Genomic DNA, 16,338 nt, shown 5'->3' with positions numbered 1-16,338 from the left:
TTTGCTCAAGAATATCCCTGTATTTAGCACCATCCATCTTTCCCTCAACTGTGACCAGTTTCCCAGTCCCGACTGCTGAAAAACATCCCCACAGCATGACGCTGCCACCACCATGTTTCACTATGGGGATGGTGTTCTTTGGGTGATGTGATGTGTTGGGTTTGCGCCAGACATAGTGTTTTCTTTGATGGCTTAAAAAGTAAAATTTTTGTCTCATCAGACCAGAGCACCTTGCTCCATACATTTTGGGAGTCTCCCACATGCCTTTTCACAAACTCAAAACGTGCCATTTTGTTTTTTGCTGTAAGTAATGGCTTTCTTCTGGCCACTCTGCCATAAAGCCCAACTTTATGGAGCGTACGGCTTATTGTCGTCCTATGTACAGATATTCCAGACTCTGCTGTGGAACTCTACAGCTCCTCCAGGGTTACCTTAGGTCTCTGTGCTGCCTCTCTGAATAATGCCCTCCTTGCCCGGTCCATGAGTTTTGGTGTGCGGCCGTCTCTTGGCAGGTTTGCTGTTGTGCCATGTTCTTTCCATTTGGTTATGATAGATTTGATAGTGCTCCTAGGGATCATCAAAGATTTGGATTTTTTTATAACCTAACCCCGACTTGTACTTCTCAACAACATTGTCCCTTACTTGTTTGGAGAGTTCCTTGGTCTTCATGGCAGTGGTTGGTTAGTGGTGCCTCTTGCTTAGGTGTTGCAGCCTATGGGGCCTTTCAAAAAGGTGTGTATATGTAATGACAGATCATGTGACACTTAGATTGCACACAGGTGGACATCATTTCACTAATTATGTGACTTCTGAAGGTAATTGGTGGCACCAGAGCTTTTTATGGGCTTCATAACATAGGGGGTGAATACATACGTACATGCCAATTATCAGTTTTTTATTTCTGAAAAATAGTTTTATGTATATATTTTTCTAATTTTACTTTACCAACTTAGACTATTGTGTTCTGATCCATCAAATCTTTTTCAGATTAAAAAAAACATTGAACCAAAGGCTGTAATGTAACAAAATAGGTAAAAAGCCAAGGGGGGTGAATACTTTTGCAAGGAACTGTATATTGCTGTATTGGAACCTTGTCTGTTATTTCGCTGATATCCATTGATTCTCTGATATGGTTGTATTGTTGTCTATTAATGGATTTCATTGACTATGGTATGTTATGCCATACTGTTATGTTCTACTGCATACCTTAAATAAAGAATTTAAATAAAAATTACATTTGGGTGACCTCTCCACATATAGTAAGGATCCAAAGCTTGGTTAGTCTAAAATAAGCATCTTCAAACTATGACCCATGGGGCACATCTGGCCCACTACAAGATTTTGTCCGGCCACAGCTAGGCTGAGTGACCTATGCTCAATGTGCACTGATTTAAGAATAGGGCCAGCTGCATATGGTCTTCACTTCTGATGTAAACAGGGACTATGATGAGGACCCTGATGTAAGGGGAGACTCTGATGGGCTGCCCTGATGCTAGTGTGGGACTCTGATGGGAATTGTTTCAGTCACAAACATTTTCTAAAATATATTATGTGGCACTCATACTAAAAAGTTTGGGGACCCCCGGTCTAAAGGGATATAAAAGAGAGGAATACCTTAATTATTCCTCCTTTCCCAGCAGCCAATGCTCTTCACTGCGCCAGTCCTGAAATGTAGATGGTCCCTTAATGCCTTCATGTGATGGGAACCAGGAGGGGATGGCTGCAAAACTGATAAAGAGCAGAGACATCTTTGGTCCGGTCATCAGTACTGGCATCGGTGGCAAGGAAGCATGCAGAACCAAGGAAAAAGGCATGTAAGGGCTTTTGCTGATAAGATTTTGTTCACTACAAGCACTTTTTGCATTCCCATACAAGTCTATGTGGTTTCGAAACCCCTTTTAAGCAGGTCAAATGCAGGTCAAAAGGAGGTCAACTGCTGCAGGTCAAAAGTATCTTTCAATGAATTCTGAATCATCTTTAGCAGTATCTCAAACTGATATCAAACTGATGTCATGGACACTAGCCCAAAGCCCATGGACACAGACCCCAATAATCAGGCCCCCTAGACTAAACAATCATTAGATGATTAGACCCTTTTTTACAATCAGCATGGTTATTACACCTCCTTATGCTGGCCTTATATTTATAGAATTTCATTAGAACATTAGGGCGAGAAAGTATAAGAATTGCTTGTCCAATCCGGCAATGGTGCTTTTGTGGGCTTGACTAATATTAATCAACTTTTTGTTTGAGTACCGTGTCATTTTTCTTACAGCAAATGTTATATTTCCAGATTACCTTTGACAAGTTCATACGAATAAGACTAATTACGATTTTTCTCATATTAGTTACAATCAGAAGTTTGCTTGTCCCCTTTAGATTCCCAAATATTTTTCATTCTTGTCCTTTGATTTTTTTGCGTGCTCTGGTTGCGACTGATTTGTCAAACTGTCCCCTTAACGCTCAGATAATTGAATGAACGTTCTGAAAACAACAATTTTCTAACAAAATTCTATAGGTGTAAGGAAAGGTTAAGTCTACCTTTTAGACCTTAATTGAGATAGACAACCTCACTAACCAATCATGAGGCCTCACAAAGCAAAAAAGCGAAAGACCAAACTGAACTTTTACAGGAAAAGGTTAGAATTGCTTATAAATTCCACTGCTTTCTGGATCTTACTGATTATTCTGACATGAGGTTTTCACTGAAGGTAACCTTTTCTAATGCATTTTTTTTTATCATATACTCAGTTTGAATTGTCCAGGTTTGTGACAGGTTTACTGAGGCATATGTACTTACTTTAATGCCATGGGATATGTCATAAAGCACTCTCTGGAGATAACCTAGTGCAAAGACCAAAGCCAAACCTTACTGTAGCACAGACCAAAAGAAACCAACAAATTTGATCAAAAACATTTAAAGAACATAAGAATAGGAAAAGCAACATTTAGAATAAGGTGTATGAAAGCCAACGGATTAGAGAAATCCAAAGGCAGAAAAACCCTTTGGGTTTAATTGTCAAGCTTCCATCTCTAATTAAAAACCATTATTTTAATTTACTACATGAAATAAACAATGATACACAATAAAATAAGGCTTTATTAGAAGAGATTCTGCAGGAAGCAGCTGCTTCTATGACTGGCTGCATTCCATCCAGATGTGCCCTGCACGGTTAGCATGTTAATCCCCCTTCCTAAGTGCTTTTTTGTAGACAGTAATAGAAGCACATTGTTGCATGCTGTCACATATGTTGCATATAAGTAAATTGAATACTAAATGGCACGGAACTCATGTTACTGTAACGTATTAATGTTCTACTGCATCATAAAAATATAGCATCTATTAATGGGCTCATTTCACGATGGCTTCATTCATTTTCACACCATGGTAGACAGATAAATATAAGAAAAAAATCAGATTATATTTATAGGATCTGTCATGCAGAAATATTTAACCAAGATTTGAACTCCATTAAATGCACTGCCAAGCCATGGCTAATAGCACAGTACAGAGATTAGTCACTGAGAGCTGCAGCAATTGATTCTTATGGCATGGCTACATGGTTACTTGTTACAGTTATGCAGGAATAATTGCGGCAAGTTGCCAATACCTGGGGTAAATTGTGTCTTTATGTCACTAACACAAGCCTGATTGGCCTGGAAGCTGGTGGTGCTCAATGGAAGGGGGTCACTCTCCTGATGTTGAGAGATCCCAGGTGTTTGGTTGGACTTACAAAGCTTCAGCTGGTAACCACATGTATAATGCAAAGCCCTGCATGAGAGCGCATGTTCCAGGTGTGAAGAGGTATTAAGATGGATATAGATCGGGGGTGGAATGGAAATGGGTATCAAATAAGCCATCCTTGCATGTGTGTGCAGACATGGAGGCCAGTGTGAGCTTTGGGGCAGATACAGTACATAGAAGGTGGCGCCTGAATAGCCTGCCTTGCATTTCATCACAATTTTTTATGTTAATAAAAAAATGTGTGATATTAGCTGCAACTGAAAAAAAAATCAAGGCCCTCTAATTACTTAATTTGATAGAAAGAAGCCATTGTGCTGCTGCACAACTACACTTACAACTGTACAGTAACCAGTGTAAAGCAGGACCCCACCAGTGCATTTACTCTGCAAAGGACCCCCCTTCCCCAGTGCCTAATGTGCAGCAAGACCCTCCAGTGGGCCACCCCCTCTCCTCAGTATGCACCAAGACCCTTTCAGTGCCAAGAGTGGAGAAGGACCCACCATGCCTAATGTGCATCAGTACCCACCAGCGTTCATTGTGCAGGAACCCCGTCCCAGTGTGCAGCATGACCCCAGTTCCTAGTGCATATCAGGATCCCCCAGTGTTCATCATGTGTTGGGAACCCTACCAGTGCAATGTGTGTAATGTAATGCAGGTACCCCCCCCCACATGCCCAGTGTGCAGCAGGACCTCCTCAGTGCCTAGTGTGTGGCAAGACCCCTCATTGCCCAGTACATGATAGTACCACCTGCCCCCACATGCAATGACCAGTGTTTGGCAGGACCCCCCATTACATACCAGTATCCAATGTGCAGAAGGACACCCTTGTTTCAGTTTAACTGAAATGCCACATTCTTATTCTGAATCAGTGGCTCACTAAGTAGCTAAGCCACATGATAGACATGACAGCCAAAGAACAAGCACTTACTAGAACTGTTAGCAAATACATCACCCATATTTATTCTCAGGATTACTTCAATTAGCCAGTAGCTAAAGAAGAGTGAAATATCGGTTTTGGGCAGAACTGGCTTATGTCTTGTACTCTAATTGCTCTCAGTGAAATATAGAGAGTATACACAACACTGGCCTCCTTCTTAGATGGATTCTCTCTTTTCTCCTCTCTGGAGCTATTGTGAATCAGCATCCAAGTTCAGTCAGGTGTGAAATTAAGTAAATTTGAATAGTTTTGTTTATTTACATCTAAGTGATACTGTATGTTGGGTTAGTGCCAGCTCACCGAGCCGTAGTGAAGGGCCCAGGGCGCAATTACTTACAATGGAAGGCACATTGCCATTTTTTTAATACAATGTATGCAGAAAAAATATTTTACTGTGTAAATTTAACATATTCAAACACTATTAATGCATGAATAACTGAACTACTCCTATAAATATACAAAATATTGACTATAAATATGCATACATTTAATTTTGACATGGGCAAACATGTTCTATGATAAAAGACTTTATAATAAAGTATTTATCTATTATTAGATCATTTGTCTGTTTTAGATTTAAACATATTAGATTCTGTTTTAAAAGAAGTGGATTCTGTTTTTTTATTCTTACTTTTTTTTTAAAGGGTGAGTTCGACTTTACAAAAAAAGCACACTATTGCTGCTCTATATAGTTATAGCATACTGTACTTTACAGCTTCAGATAATTAAAAGTCAGCAGTTATCAAAACTAGGCACCTGCCCCCCCCCCCTGAAAAAAAATGTAATGTGCCAAAAGTTGTAGAGAAGGAGGGGGGCAGAAAAGCAGAACTTCCCATTTTGAGTGACATTCTGCTTTAAGATTGAGGGACAGTTGACCTGATGTGGTGATTGACCTGATGTGCGCTGTGTGTGTGTGGCCAAATTGTTAACAGTGAGAGGGGCTTAAGGGGCATGGTAAACAAAACCACATTTGGCATGTCATTTTTTTTTTGGGGGGGTGGTGGGGGGGGGCGGGTACCTTTTTGACAGGCAATCTGAGCGGAAGTTCTCCTCTCCTCTCCCTCCTTGCAATCTTCAAAGGACACGTCACAGGTCCCAGAAGACTGCCAGATCATTCAGCATCTGCAGGGCGACTCACACATGTGCAGGGCACACCCGGCTGTGAAGCTGTGAGCTGTCACAGCCGGGTGTCCACGGTTGAAATGCTGACACCGGGGAGAGGAGAGGGAGAGAAAAGATGGTTTGGGTGACCACATCGCTAGATCCTGGGACCCATGAGTGTGTGTTTAATAAGAGTTAACAGCCATACTTTTTGTAGCTGCTGACTTTTAATAAACAGAAAAAAGAATGAAGCTTCGCTTTAAAAAAGATCTTCATTAAAATAGCCAGGGACTGCTTAGCAACAAGCAACTGTTAATACAATGAACACTTTGGTGAGAAGTATGTAATGTACAATATAATGTATATATTGTAGGCATCTGTAAGGCATAGTGCAGGGGTCCAGACTCCAGGGTAATCAATACACAAAGTGCAAGGGTCAGGAGTACATATCGCACAAGGAGGTGCAGTTAGTTTTGGGTTAGGGAGTACAAAACAAAGACAGTACAAGAGTCAGAGTTGTGTAATGCACAGTGAGAGTGCAAAATGTTTCCTGCAAGCAAACCCACCAACGCTGAAAAAAAAAAAAAAATACGGCACCAATTTGCACAGTCACCTCTCCAAGCTCAAATTCCTTCCTCAAATCCCCCCTCCTAACACAAATCACCCCTATGCCAATTCCCCCTCCCAGAACAAATCCTCTTGAAACCAACTCACGCCTCCCAGCACAAATCTTCCCTCCCCAGAAATAGTTTTTTCTCCCCTAAATAACACCTCGTAACACAATAGACCCCCCCATCCCAGCACTAATCTCCCCCCCATTCCTGTCTTCAAACTCCCTCTCGCAAAAATCCTCTTTGCACCTAAACTTCCATCCCAGTACAAATCCCCCTGCAACCCCCTCAAATCTTACTTCTAATACAAATGCCCTTCTCCCCCCGATTCCCCTCACAGCACAAATTCCACACCCAACACAAATCGTCACCCCCTTTTACCACCCCCCCCCCAACCCACCCCTTCTAGCACAAATCCTTCCCCCACCCCACCAAATCACTCTTCCCAGCACAAATATTTGTTATCTGCCCCCCCAGGTCACTGTGTCCCCATTTTAATTCTCCATTCCAGACAGAAGTATTTCCCCCATCTCCATTACAGACCTCTGACAGGCTTCATCCAAAGGGACATTCCTTCTTCTGGGCTCCTACCTCTCCTCCTGCTGTGGATGATAATGCCAAAGTGGAGGAGGAGTATAGAGAAAGTTTCTCTTGGTTCTGACATGTATTATTGTAACAGGCAACCAGCATTTCTACTAGCCAGCTGCCTGTCACAACAATAGAGCGGGCAATGGGTAGGGGCTTAAAGGGGGCGATTAAATAAAATCTGTGCCTAGTCACTGTAGGCACTGAACACATATTTTACAAAGGATCATTTGTAAAAAAAAAATTACGTTTCCATTACATATGCTTTTCTACACACAGAAAGTGATCACTTTGTCTTTCTGAGCCCACTTTAAAGAAGAACTCATTAAAACCAGCAACTGTTGGGACAATGAACACTTTGGTCAGAACAATGTAATGTACCACATAACGTATAGAGTGCAGGGGTCAGGAGTAAGCAACAAACAAAAAACATATAGAATGCATTGGTCTGGGCCAACCCCCCTGTTCACATCAGAGTCCCCTCCTTACTTCATAAATCCCCATCTGAGTACCCCTTACATCATAGTCCCCCCTCTACATCAGAGCCCGCTCCCCCTTACATCAGGTTCCGCAGAGTCACCCCATACATCTCCTTTACATCAGGGTCCCCAGAGTCAATCCCTTACATTAGGGTCCCCAGAGCCCCCCCTTACATCAGGCTCCCGCTGCTGTCTCAACTAACGAGGAGGCAGAGTCCCTGGAGTGCCAAGGCACTCGCGCACATCGCTGGATCAAGATGGGGGTCAAGTAAGGATTTGGGGGGCTGTTGCACAGAGAAGGTTTTTTACCTTTATGCATGAAGGTAAAAAACCTTGAGTCTTTAGAACCACTTTAAGCCGACGTGGGTGGACATGGGTGGAACATGTCAGAGAGGCGTAACCGACGTTTGGGGATGGGCGAGGATTTAAGCTGAAGCCTGTCTTTCATTTACCGTACACTAGAGTTGAATGAAGTTTGCACTGTATGAACCTGTATGCTATATTATAGGGGAGTAGTGTTCTCACCCTAGGGCAGGATAACCAGGTATGTTAGGACTATAACCTCTCCTCCTCTTCCCTATAACATGGAGGATCTGTACATACTTAGTCTCTTTCATAACATTGTTGGAGATAACACTGCAGTGTGCACAGAGCACAGGACAGTACTGGGACAATACTAGATTTCTGACATGATCTAGAAGAATTTTATTTTTTTTGCACTTTTGGAATTGACATAACAAAATGCTGGGAACAGTGAAACTGATAACAGTTAACACAGGCAGAAAGTACAAGAAGTTTCCAGCTTACAAGTTTTCTGGCAGGATCAAGGGTTTTATTTTTGAAATTATTTAACGGATAATATAAAACTTATTCAGCTGTACGTATGTTTAAAGTGAAACTAATGGCAACATTTTTTTTACTTTCTGCTATTACACATATTCAATAAAAAAAAATGTAAAAAATAAAATTTCTTCATCAATTTAGGCCAATATGTATTCTGTTACTTATATTTGATAACAAAATTCCCAATAAGCGTATATTGATTGGTTTGCGCAAAAGTTACAGTGTCTACAAACTATATGATATATTTATGAAATTTTAATTAAAAATTTTTCTACTAGTAATAGCAGGGATCAGCGACTCATAGAGGGACTGCAGACAAATTGGCTTCCTATCAAAGGGTTAACTGTGAGCCTAGCTGGTGTTTCAGTGTAGTGGGGGACGTGCTTTTACTAGTGGAAGGCATGTATCCGTGTCCCTGCTTTACAGGAACACAAGATCTATATACATATGTCAGCACACAGGACACAAAATAACAAAATGCCAGGGATAGTATCAGTAGTATTATACAAATAAATAGTAAAGGCAAAATGCTGGGAATAATGATAATGATGATAAAATTAGAAAAAGTCCATGAGAAATGAGTCTATATAGCTGGGAGGAGATAGTGTCTCTGAAGTGTAACCAGCGCTGAGGGCAAGGCTTTTCATATAGACGAAGTCAGCTCTATTGTAGAAGCAGGAGAAAAACACAAGAGAAAAGCGCCTCTGAGTGCAGGTATTTAATAAAAGCACATAACAAGCAATCCACACTTACATAGAAGTAACGGATGACAAGCCACGGGGAGGAGAAACTCCTGGGTCAGTGCATGTTAACCATAGAGCAGATCGGCAATCCAGTGGTCTGAACAAGACAGCCGCGGTCACCCGCTAGGGAACCGGCCAGCTGAACTCGCCGTGGATCTAAACAGCTGAGAAGCCGCTCACTGGCCTGTGACGTCACCGGAGTATGGAGGATCCACAACGCGTTTCAGAGCATGCGCAAGGCTCACACTGGGCATGCGCGCTCCTTTGTCAAGTGTGTTTTTCTCCTACAGGAACACAGGATCCATGCCTTCTGTACTGACAGAACAGCAATCTGCCTTTTTTTACATAGGCAGATCACCGTTCTGTCTGTGAATAAAATGATCAGTGGGTGCCACTGGACATCGAGTCCGGGGGACTCACTGATCAGCTCCCGCTGTGCCTGGCGGCAGCGCGCACTGGCGCCCAATACTTGAAAGTGCAGGATCACATATATATACATGATCCCGGCAGTGGATAACAAAAACAAAGTAAGTGGAAACCTCTATTGCCCCGTACACACGGTCGGATTTTCCAATGGAAAATGTCCGATCGGAGCGTGTTGTCGGAAATTCCGACCGTGTGTGGGCTCCATCGGACATTTTCCATGGATTTTCCGACTCACAAAGTTGGAGAGCAGGAGATAAAATTTTCCGACAACAAAATCCGTTGTCGGAAATTCCGATTGTGTGTACACAAATCTGACGGATAAAGTGCCACGCATGCTCAGAATAAATAAAGAGATGAAAGCTATTGGTCACTGCCCCGTTTATAGTCCCGACGTACGTGTTTTACGTCACCGCGCTCAGAACGATCAGATTTTCCGACAACTTTGTGTGACCGTGTGTATGCAAGACAAGTTTGAGCCAACATCCGTCGGAAAAAATCCTAAGATTTTGTTGTCGGAATGTCCGAACAAAGTCCGACCGTGTGTACGCCCTATATTACTGTTCTGGGGACAACCCAAAATTTGGGATTTTTTTTTACTTTTACTTTCACTTTTGATGATAATTAGTTACATAGTTACATAGTAGGTGATGTTAAAAAAAGACACAAGTCCATCAAGGCCAACCTATGTGTGTGATTATATGTCAGTATTACATCGTATATCCCTGTATGTTGCGGTCATTCAGGTGCTTATCTAATAGTTTATTGAAACTATCAATGCTCCCCGCTGAGACCACTGCCTGTGGCAGGGAATTCCACATCCTTGCCACTCTTACAGTAGAGAACCCTCTGCGTAGTTTAAGTTAAACCGCTTTTCTTCTCATTTTAATGAGTGGCCACGAGTCTTCTTAAACTCCCTTCCACAAAAAAAATCCCTCTCGTGGGAACACCAGTACGGTATTTGTAAATTTAAATCATATCCCCTCTCAAGCATCTCTTCTCCAGAGAGAATATGTTCAGTGCTCGCAACCTTTCCTCATAACTAATATCCTCCAGACCCTTTATTAGCTTTGTTGCCCTTCTTTGTACTCACTCTATTTCCAGTACATCCTCCCTGAGGACTGGTGCCCAGAACTGGACAGCATTCTCTAGATACGGCCGGACCTGAGTCTTGTAGAGCGGGAGAATTATCGTTTTATCTCTGGAATGAATTCGCTTTTTAATGCATGCCATATTCTGTTTGCTTTGTTAGCAGCAGCTTGGCATTGCATGCCATTGCTGAGCCTATTATCTACTAGGACCCCCAGGTCCTTTTCCATCCTAGATTCATCCAGAGGTTCTCCCCCCAGTGTATAGATTACATTGATATTTTTGCCACCCAAATGCATTATTTTACATTTTTCTATATTGAACCTTATTTGCCATGTAGTTGTCCACCCCATTCATTTGTTCAGATCTTTTTGCAAGGTTTCCACATCCTGCGGAGAAGTTATTGCCCTGCTTAGCTTAGTATTGTCCGCAAATACAGAGATTGAGCTGTTTATCCCATCCTCCAGGTCGTTTATGAACAAATTAAGCAGGATTGGTCCCAACACAGCACCCTGGGGAACCCCACTACCCACCCCTGACCATTCCAAGTACTCTTCATTTATCACCACTCTCTGAACTCGCCCTTGAAGCCAGTTTTCAATCCATGTACTCACCCTATGGTCCATGCCAACAGACCATATTTTGTACAGTAAATGTTTATGGGGAACTGTGTCAACTGCTTTTGCAAAATCCAGATACACCACGTTACGGGCCCTCCTTCATCTAACGGTAAACAGGATTATTACGGGGGGTAAGTGTCCCTAATAGGGACATAGATGGCAATAAAAACTTAACAGGTGTTATAATCCCTCTCTACTCTATCCAAAAAAAAGTCTTGCCTTTAGTTATATTTTAATAGACCAAAAGGCAAACTTCCATTGTTAGGATTTACACACGTTTATTAGAACTTGCTGCCCGTTCTCCACAATATGTAAACAAAGGGGAATACAAAATTCAGTATTAAACCCAAAACCAAAAATGTTACATATTGCAGCTTACAAATCCTTAGATGTGGTAGCTGCATGTGTTTTCTTTTTTTAAGGCTTTTCCCCTCTGTTTTCAGCCAGTAACACACCTCCTGAATATAGCCGCGTGCTAGGCTGCAAAGACTAATGCCCTGTACACACAGTCGGACATTGATCGGACATTCCGACAACAAAATCCATGGATTTTTTCCGACGGATGTTGGTTCAAACTTGTCTTGCATACACACGGTCACACAAAGTTGTCGGAAAATCCGATCATTCTGAACGTTGTGACGTAAAACACGTACGTCGGGACTATAAACGGGGCAGTGGCCAATAGCTTTTCGTCTCTTAATTTATTCTGAGCATGCGTGGCACTTTGTCCGTCGGATTTGTGTATACACGATCGGAATTTCCGACAACGGATTTTGTTGTTGGAAAATTTTATAGCAAGCTCTCAAACTTTGTGTGTCGGAAATTCCGATGGAAAATGTGTGATGGAGCCTACACACGGTCGGAATTTCCGACAACAAGGTCCTATCACACATTTTCCATTGGAAAATCCGACCGTGTGTACAGGGCATTAGTCTTAACAGTATCAGTAGCTACATGTTCACTGGGAGCAAGCAGACAAGCTGGACTTCAATGTGCTACTGGCTTCCATCAGCAGGGGGAACAGGAGTGCCGGCAACAACCAATGGACTGTGAAGCTGGCCACACCACAGTGGATATTGGAAATTGAAGTCTGGGCAGTGAGGATTTTTGTGTGCCAATAATCTCCAATGGGCTACATCTCCCACAAGGAGTTGGGACCAGGGAGGAGAGAAAAACAGTATTTTCCCAGAATGTTCTTGAAAACGTGTGCTCTTTTGCTGAGGGAAGCAGGAGTGAACATATACACGGAGTCAGACCTGCTTGCGGCTAGAGCTGAGACCTCAGGCATACCACTGTGAGACTGCAGAGAAAGAGCATTAGAGACCGTGGAGACTGTGACTGTGTTACCACCACCAAAACCTTACACCTCCACTAAAGCTGTACCACCGTGTGAGCTAAGGTCCAGATCCATGCTGAACCGGGTAGAGGATTCCTTTTCACACAGTGGGATTTCCATGCTGTGCTGCTGATAGTGAGAGGGTGTTTGGGCCATAACGTATAGCCAATAGAGAGACTATGCCCTTAGGAACAACTATCCTATAGCCTATTACTTCCTGCAACCCCTACTGGAACTGTTCTCATGAGCACGGTATGATTGGGCCCCCTATTTGGCACGGTACAATATGAACGGTATGACTGGGCCAAAACGTTAGCTGGCTGAAAATACAAGACTAAGGATTGCCCATTTACACTTGTCACATAAAAACCTTTGCTAGTTGCTTAGTGCAGAGGTCCCATCCAGGGGTTTCACACAGGACTAATGCCGTGTACACACGGTCGGACTTTTCAGCTACAAAAGTCCGACAGCCTGTCTGACAAACTTTCGACAGACTTTTGACTGACTTTTGGCGGACTTTCGACGGACTTTCTAACAACCGGACTTGCCTACACACGATCACACCAAAGTCCGACGGATTCGTATGTCATGATGTACACCAGACTAAAATAAGGAAGTTGATAGCCAGTAGCCAATAGCTGCCCTAGCGTCGTTTTTTGTCCGTCGGACTAGCATACAGACGAGCGGATTTCTGGGTCTGGCGGAGTTACGACGTAAAGATTTGAAGCATGTTTAAAATCTAAAGTCCGTCAGATTTGCGACTGGAAAGGTCCACTTAAGGTCCGTTGAAGCCCACACACGATCGGATTGTTCGCCGGATTTGGTCCCTCGGCGTCCGTCAGACCAGTCCGGTTGAAAAGTCCGATCGTGTGTACACCCCATTAGTCATTTTCTTTGGTTGCAGTAGTAGTTGCAATATCCCCATTCACAACACGATTAATGTTTATATTCTATGTCCACTACTGATCTTGTTGGTTTATATGTTCATTCCCGTCTAATGGTACAAAACTCCAATTTAAGTTGCTTTGGCATAGGACTACACTGTCTAGCAGGCTGTGTCTAAACCTACCAACCCGTGCTAATACATTGAGTTTCTTTGCCACTCAGCAGTCTTGTGTTAATTTCCTGGTATTAGCTTACTACAACATCAAAAGGTACTGTAGCCATTACAGTATCCCAAAAAAATTAAAAATTACTGCGCTGTTATAAATATTCAAGTGACAAACAGTGAAATGACTAAAATAAAAATTGAAATTGATATGGAAAAAACAAGCTGCAACTTCGTGTGAGATACACACATTAATCAACAACTTTCAATATTAAGTTGCGCTATAATTTCCATATAAAGTGAATCTGTGCAGTATAAATTGATTGTGCTAAACTCCTATAAAGTGAATATCATGAAATAAAATTGATCAATTAGCACACTATAAATAGTCCTTTCAGTTGATGATAGATCTCCAATGTGAAATTGACACAAAATACACAAATTGTGATGAGAAAAGATGCAACTTCCACCTCTACACACACTGCCGCTTACCGACTCCTGTTAATCTCCTATTATGGGAGATCACATACGCTTTTGGCTTAATACCTAGCCCGGGTCTTTAAGATATGAAGCAAAGGTCGCAACGTCTTCCAAGTCTCCTTAAAGGGACACCAGCAAGTGAAGCTGTCTTGACAGCAGCATCACCTTGACAGTTTGTGGACAGTCACCGCGTTCACGCAAGTCCTGGAGTAACGGGCTGCAATTGAGAGCCGGCTGGCTCAGAGTTTTACTGCATTATTTTGTTTGTCTAATTGTAAGTGCAATACCTTTTATCCATTAAAACTACCAAAAGATTTTATACTATAAAGCTTTTATTTTCTCATGAGGACCATCTGGCAATATGCACCTTTGAATGATAACATCTGGGAAGACGTTGGGACCTTTGCTTCATATCTTAAAGACCCGGGCTGGGTATTAAGCCAAAAGCGTATGTGATCTCCCGTAATAGGAGATCAAAGGGAGTCGGTAAGCGGCAGTATGTGTAGAGGTGGAAGTTGCATCTTTTCTCATCACAATAGCCATTTATCCATCTACAGCCAATTGCAGGGGATAGGAGAAAAGAGTGGTGCAGGATTGTTATAGCCATTTATTTACCTACAGCCAACAGAGGCAGGGGTGTATACGCCATGGCCACGATGGTATGCTTCGCAGCTATGGCAGAAATTACAGCGCAAAGTCCTTCATTATTTAATTTTTTTTACTTTTTTTTCATTTCTTTTTTACATTTTTTGCACCTGCCCTTTTGGGGGGCTTTGGTGAAATATCAGGGTTTTAAACAGATCCCCAATGTCTTAAATTTAGAACTGAGAAAGGGACTGAGGACAGGATGAAGACGCAGGTGCTAGAACTGATCCCCCTGCAGCGCAACGGGCGGGAGAGTATGAGAAGCCAGCAACACTGCAGGGGGAAGAACAAGAGGATCAGCAATAAAGCTGTACAGCCGGTCCTCCTGCTCAGTAGGTGCCGGGTCCCCGTTTTTAACTAATAGGACATGGGCCTGGTACAGGAGAGCAGGTTGTACTGCCTTATCATCGGCCCTGGCACCCAGGGTGATTAGGGTGTGCTCAGGCACAGCCAGCACACCCCCTGCGCGCGCCTATGCCTACAGCCAATAGCAATGGAGAGGAGAAAGGAGAGGTACAGGATTGGTATATATATTATTTCACCTACAGCCAATAGCAGGGGAAAGGAGAAAGCAGCTGGCTCTTGGGCAGGAGTGGTAGTAGTGTAATGGTGAAGAGATTAGTGGACAGCAGTCTTCCCTTGTTGCACCTCCCTTGTCACTGAACACCCATGTGACATTGGCCTCCGTGAGGATGCAATTCACTGCAGCCTGGAGCCACATGTATACTGAGGCCTCAGATTACATGAAAGTGTACTCCTGCCCAGGATTAGAGCCATCAGAGAAGCAGAACTGTATGTGTTTGTTAGAACAGGTGAGGTGAAAATCCTTTGGATCTCATCCTTGCAAAGCTTTGGGCCCACAATACAAGAGAACTGCCTTAACAACACCAGTGGCTGGAAGGCGATCTTTTGATCACTTCTTATTTTTCGCCTGCAACAGCTGAAAGCCGACTTCTCCTCCACTGCCTTTTTGCTGCTACAGGAGGAAAATACACAGGATCGGTTCCAGTAAGTGCTACTGCTCCTGTCCAGGCTTCTCTTCCTTCTGTTGCCTGAGCCCCCTTGTGTGCTTCCCCATTTCCCCTCCTCACAGCGCTGCCAGCATTCCCTCCTCTCCTCTCCAGCCGGTTGCTGCTGGGGATCGTTTCAGGATGCAGAGCGAGGGAAGGGGCTGGTAAATATTTCAAGTCAAAATAATACAAAAAAAAACAACTACTAACACAGTCCTGTGCCCTACTGACAAAGTTCACTGCCCTACTGACTTACATCATCCACTGCTTTACTGACTGACACCGTCCACTGCCCTACTGACATGATCCACCACTCTACTGACACCATCCAATGCTCTGCTGACACCAGCCACTGCCCCACTAACACCATCAACTGCCCTACTGACACTGTCCACTGCTCTACTGACTAACATTGTCCACTTTTAAGGTAGGCTAAGTTTATATTTTTACAGTGACATTTGTTTTATGTTATGCTTTATGTTATATTTGTCTACGTTTTCCTTACTATTTGGTTATGCCTTGCTAGTTAATCTTAAAAAAAAAGGGTGGGGTGATGATCTTGATCTCTTTTAAGTTGTGTAGGTAGATCTCCGCCTTTCAAAGGTTACTGTACCTACCTGATTGTCAGGCACCAAAATGTCCA

At 42.9% G+C, this 16,338-nt stretch overlaps 1 protein-coding gene across 1 annotated transcript in view; it reads left to right on the top strand.

The window, feature by feature from the left end:
* GABRP (gamma-aminobutyric acid type A receptor subunit pi) overlaps positions 1-16,338 on the top strand; it is a 170,034-nt gene that overhangs the window by 13,310 nt on the left and 140,386 nt on the right. The gene's annotated exons all lie outside the window — the stretch shown is intronic.

This window comes from Aquarana catesbeiana, linkage group LG08 (assembly GCF_042186555.1).
Source record: "Aquarana catesbeiana isolate 2022-GZ linkage group LG08, ASM4218655v1, whole genome shotgun sequence".
Classification (NCBI taxonomy): domain Eukaryota; kingdom Metazoa; phylum Chordata; class Amphibia; order Anura; family Ranidae; genus Aquarana; species Aquarana catesbeiana.
The sequence above is the reverse complement of the archived record's forward strand: the minus strand, read 5'-3'. Positions and strand labels throughout refer to the sequence as shown.